Genomic DNA, 6,092 nt, shown 5'->3' with positions numbered 1-6,092 from the left:
GGTTTGAGTGAATAACCACTAAAAACATGTCGTGTGTCCCTACTGCATTAATGGCTTCAGGGTAGCTTGTCAACCAGAGCGTGTTTCCTAATGGATGAGTTATACCATCACTCCACAGATCCATTCGTAAGATAAGGCGACGAACCCATGGAGTGAGGGGGCAACTAAAGAGGATGAAAGATAAGGTTGATGGATCCATTTAAATAAACCTGCCATAGGTGACGGTACTAAGTTAATGGTCAAAAAACGAGATGATGGATTAAGGTACTGAACGAAGTAATCATATGACGGATGGTCCCCCTTTAGTGGATGGATGATCCTCCATGATGGACAGATTCTAGGTGCACGGGCTCGAGGCCGACAGATATCAAGGCCACGTGGCACCCACATGGCTTAAGTAAACTTCAAGGAATCCTAAATGGAAATATCTTACACTCTACAATTGACCCTGGTCAATGGAATCCTTATATGGGAAGAATCTCTCAAAATACATACATTTATTAGGATTTTCCCCATAAAGAAACATCTTCTTGACCAAGAAATAGAATTCGATTCTACATCACTATAAAACCCAAGACCCTCAGAAAATAAGGTACGCATAATTTACTGAAACTCTAGCACTCTAGAGCTAAGAACATTCTCTAACTTGACCTTCGGAGGATATTTGGTCGGTACCAAACCGGTACTCTTTATAGGGTTTTTCTTTTTTCTTTGTTGTGTAGGTTTTGTCTAGAGCACGTACTCTTTATAGGGTTTTTCTTTTTTCTTTGTTGTGTAGGTTTTGTCTAGAGCACGTGAGGACTGTGTAGCTTACTAACTATTTCCAGCATCATCAATCACTATGGAAGTTTATTCTTAATAATGGTCTATATTTATTTACTATCTCCACAATTTTCCACATTAGCATTTTTTATTTTCTCAATCAAAAAAAGAAAAAGAAAAAGAAACACAATTGACCTCTCTCACAAAAAGAAAAGGAGAACACGCACGCTAATCATAACACAAAAACCCTAGAACACCAATCTTAGAGCCTATCCTAGCTTTTTCATCCTCAATTCCCACTTAACCAGGTAGAGCCTTTTCATTCAACCACATAGCTATTGAGTTTTTTGTGAGTTGTGCATGGTGGTGGTGGTCTTGTAATTGTGGGATTTTATTGTTTTTTACTTTGATCTTTTGGGATTTAATCTTTGAGACGATTCATGATTTACTTTGTTGTACACGGATGTGTTGATGTACATGGTGGTGGTGGTGTTGTCATTGTGGGGTTATATCATCTATTGTTGTTGTTATTATTATTATTATTATTTTTTGGATTTTATCTTCAAGATGATTTACGATTTGCACTTATTTGAATTTTGAATTGTGGGGTTAATTCCTTGATATTTTAAGATTTTTGATGTTCATGAACTATATTGTTTTAACGATATTAAACATATGTACTTTCCGTAGGGAGAGAAAGAAGGAAAAAATATTAATATAATATTTTGTATTAGCCTTTAGTTACTTACCATTTGGTATTTTCTTGTGAAATTATTGTAGAGCATAAAGGTAGGAAGTAAAAATTTTGCAAAATTATTGAAGCAAGAGGCAAGTAGAAGAAGATTATGGAACAACGTGGGACTTGTAAGCTAGGAATTTTTTTTCTCTTTTCCTTTTTGTTTTTAGGTTGTAGTTGAATTGCAGCAATTATTAAGAATTAAGACTTTAATTGGATGAAATCAGAAAATTTATGTTTGTGAGAAATAATTTAATTTTTTTTTTTAGTGTAAGATTTTTTTTTTTTTTTAAAGTTTTTGTGACAAGTGAAATATTTGGTGTAAAAACCGAAGAGTCTAAATCTAATATATAAATAAATAATGATAAACAATTACATATTTTAAAAATATCACACTCCAACTAATGCCACTACTAGCTCGCTGGAATCGTAGCAGAAGCCACCGGAACCATGGCTGAGAACGGTGTTGCAATCCCATCCGATGAGAATGATGCTCCCATTTCGAAATCTGATGCTTCTAATTCCTCTACTTTTGGTACTTCCTTGACTACTTGTATTTTATTTTTAATGTTTCTAAATACAATACATGGTTTTGTATGCTCAGCTTCTAAATACAGGATGATAGAACTGTATGCTTGGCTTCTAAATACGATACAAAATTTTCATATGACAGAATTTTATTTTTAACCTTGTTTTTTGCTTGTAATGATAGAATTTTAAAGTGTTGCAATCCCATATGACAGAATTTTATGGGATAATTTTATTTTTAAAGTTTTGTGCTCAACTACGGTGTTGCAATCCCATATGACAAAATTTTTAAGTTTTATGGGATCATTTTATGCTTGACTATGGTGTTGCAATCCCATATGACAGAATTTAATTTTTAATGTTTTGTATGCTCGGCAGTGACAGGATTGCAACACTGCTCTCAGCCATGGTTCCAATGGCTTCTGCTATGATTCTGGTGAGTTGTGTGGCTACGGCATTAGTTTGAAGAAACTACGGCAAGTTGTGTGGCGATGTTAGTCTGGAGAAATTACAAAAATTCCGGTGGCGAGATGTGTGGTGACGAGTTGTGCAACAATTCTGATTTGGGGTTAATGACCGAAGAGTCAAGAAAGGAGAGAGGCAAAGGAGATGCAGCACTGTCGTGAGGTAGAGAAGCTTGAGGCCAGTGTTTTTCACTGGAATGCTTTGTGTTTAGGATTTTGTTAGCACCAGTGAGGTAGGAGGCTACGTCGTCATAAGGCAGAGAGGCCAGAGTTTGTGAATACGTTTTGTGTTTAGGGTAGAAGTTAGCTTTGATTTGGGGTTTTTTTTTTTTTTTTTGTTCTTTTAATTTTCTTTGTTAATATCTTATGTGAAATTTTGATTTTTAAAAAGCTGACGTGGAGCATGCCATATTAGTTGTTTGTATAATGTTTCTAGAATAATTTGTGTATGTAGCATTACTCTATATATTTTACCTATATGTGAAAATGATAAATATAGATATATCATGTAGATGTGAAAAAGATCCTTGCCTAAGCATACTACTTTCTAGGGCCGAGCTGTTTCAATTCTTTCGGTAAGGCACATTTGCAATTGTCTAAAAGTTAAAAACTCTTGTACACAGTGTGTCACACATGGGTTTTTATATTTCAATTTCTAAGAGCATTCTCATCAAAAGTGGTTTAAATGTTATGATGCTATTTTAGCAACTAAAACACCAAGAGGCAAGCTATAACAAAGATGCTAAACTTAAAAAAAAAAAAAAAATAGCAATTGAGTTACGGTGAGATGTCAAAGATAACAGCTCACTGTAGCTCCAATCTTACAAAAAAAAAAAAAAATTATTCCTTTCTCTCTCCACTTTCTATCTTTCTTCTATGACCATCCGTTTCTCTCTTTTTTCTCTCTAGCATTCTCATCAAAAGTGGTTTAAATGTTATGATGCTATTTTAGCAACTAAAACACCAAGAGGCAAGCTATAACAAAGATGCTAAACTTAAAAAAAAAAAAAAAAAATAGCAATTGAGTTACGGTGAGATGTCAAAGATAACAGCTCACTGTAGCTCCAATCTTACAAAAAAAAAAAAAAATTATTCCTTTCTCTCTCCACTTTCTATCTTTCTTCTATGACCATCCGTTTCTCTCTTTTTTCTCTCTAGCTTCTCATCTCTTCTTCTCCAGATCTTGCCTACCTCTTCTTCATTTCTTCTATTTTTTTTAAAAAAAAATTCTTAAACTATGGCTGCAAATACCTTTCTCTATTTCTTTCTTCTTTTTTTTTTTTTTTTTTTTTTTTTTTTTTTTTTCAATTTTTTTTCCTCCCTTTTGTGGTGGTGATGGGCTTTATGGCCAGTTGTGGGTGTGGTGGTAATGGGTTTTGTGGCCAGTTGTGGGTGTTGTTGTGATGGGTTTTGTGGCTGGTTGTGGGTGTGGTGGCGATGGGTTTTGTTGGTTTTGGTTGTGGGTGTGGTGATGATGATTTTGTTGGTTTGATTTTGGTTGTGGATGTGGATGTGGATGTGATGGTGATGAGTTTTGTTGGCTTTGGTTTTGGTTGTGGGTGTGGTGGTGATGAGTTTTGTTGGCTTTGATTTTGTTTTTTATGTGGTGGCTTTTGAGGCCGGTTGTGGTTGTAATGGCTTTCGTGATTTTTTTTTTTTTTTTTTTTTTTTTTTTTTTTTTTTTTTGGTGGTGGTGGTGGTGGTTGGTAGTGGGTTGTGAGTTCTTGTTTGATATTTTTTTTAATTGCTGGTGGTGGTGGTCGTGGTTAGTGGTAATGGGTGGGCGGTAGAGAAGAGAGATGTAGCAGGAGTGGGTGGAGAGAAGAGAAAGAGATGGAGAAGAAGATGGAGAAAGATGAGAGAACAAGAAAAAAAAATAAAGAAAGTATATTTAAATGAAATGCTATTAAAAATAGAACTTTTGATAGTGAATGTATTTTAAAATTGAATGTTAATATAGATAAAGTAAGTTTTTGAGATGTTAAAAGCTAAAATTTTTAAAAACTTTGATAAGAATGCTCTAAAAACACGCAGTGTAGACATCCCATTGTCTAAAACTCCCTAAATGGAGCAAGGTGTGTAATAATAATAATAAAATATAAAATAAATTTTATATTTACTAACTTTTTTTTTTAAAGTGGTGTGTGTATATATTATGAATGCTTATTAGAAATATAAATAAAATGGAAAAATTAATCGAATCTTAACAATAATATTTTGACAAATTTGTTGCTAACAATAAATAAATAAATAATAGGTAAAAATCTCACAAATGGGTAAAAGTTTTAAAATGTGTTTGAACATAATGAGATAATAAAATATAAAAATAACAATTAAAATAATTATAATTATGAACAAGCGTGTAATACAGATAACAAATATTTTTTAAATAATAATAATAATAAGAAGAAAATGAAAAGTGGCAAATAACATATATCCCTACCCAAAAAAAAAAGTATTGAAAAAACCTTAGTTAAAATTATTGCATCGAGCCCCATATTGTCAATTGTCACCTCCAAGTAGGATTGAAAGCTAAGAATGGAAAGCAAATAATATAAGAGGGATGACAATTTTTCCCCACCTCACCCCGCTCTACCTCTCGTGGGTTTTCCTCTCCTTGCAAAGATGGTAGGGTATGGATAGGTTTGGGCTTCTTAGTCCTGCCCTGCTTTGTTAGTGTTGAGGGATTAATTTGTATTACTAAGTATTTAAATGCATGAATATTAAAAGTTTTTATTTTATTATGATTTTGTCTTATTAAAATTTTTGGATAATATATTATTTAACCCTTACTAAAAATTAGTTTAATTTGATGTAATAAATTTAATGGTAATTTTAAGTATATTTATATTAATGAAACAAATTTTATAAAAAAAAAAAAAATTGTAATAGGGGTAGCGTGTGGTGTGACAAATTAACATGAAGTAAAATTTTGCTAAGCGAGACGAAAATAAAGCAAGACAAAATTATGCGGGCAGGAGAGAAGACGACATCCACCCTGGCCTACCTCATTCTATCCAAGAATAATAGAAACCATAATCAAACAAAGTAAGAAAGTATGGTTTTCAAATCTGGACCGTTATATAATCAAAAAATAGAGGGGTTCAAAATTTTTAAGGTTGGGCCAAGGTCGAACTATGATGACATTATAACTAATTTAATAATTATTTAGATATAAATAAATATATTAAATTAGTAAAAATAAATAAAATTGACTAAAATACTTTCCAAGGAAATATAGTGATCTATTTTTATATGTGTTTTCATATTATAATTTTTATAAAACAAATAAGAAATATTAAATTCTAAACAATATATAAGTATAGCAATATTATAGTTGATTTTTTTTTTTGGTAAAAATATCATTTTTTTTTTGGAGAAACAAACACACACACAAGGGAGAGAGAAAGAGATTCTAACACAAAGGCACACCATAACTCTACTCAAAAGTCATGGTAACTTTTAAAAAAGAGTGAGACAAGTTATACTACATAAAAATATTATAATTGATTTACTTATTATTTTAAAAAAATAGTTAATTTACTAAAATCGAAGTAACAAAATAGAAAACTATTGTTTTCAAATTTTTAAATCTAATATAA

Source organism: Quercus lobata, chromosome 5, assembly GCF_001633185.2.
Source record: "Quercus lobata isolate SW786 chromosome 5, ValleyOak3.0 Primary Assembly, whole genome shotgun sequence".
Lineage (NCBI taxonomy): Eukaryota > Viridiplantae > Streptophyta > Magnoliopsida > Fagales > Fagaceae > Quercus > Quercus lobata.
The sequence above is the reverse complement of the archived record's forward strand: the minus strand, read 5'-3'. Positions refer to the sequence as shown.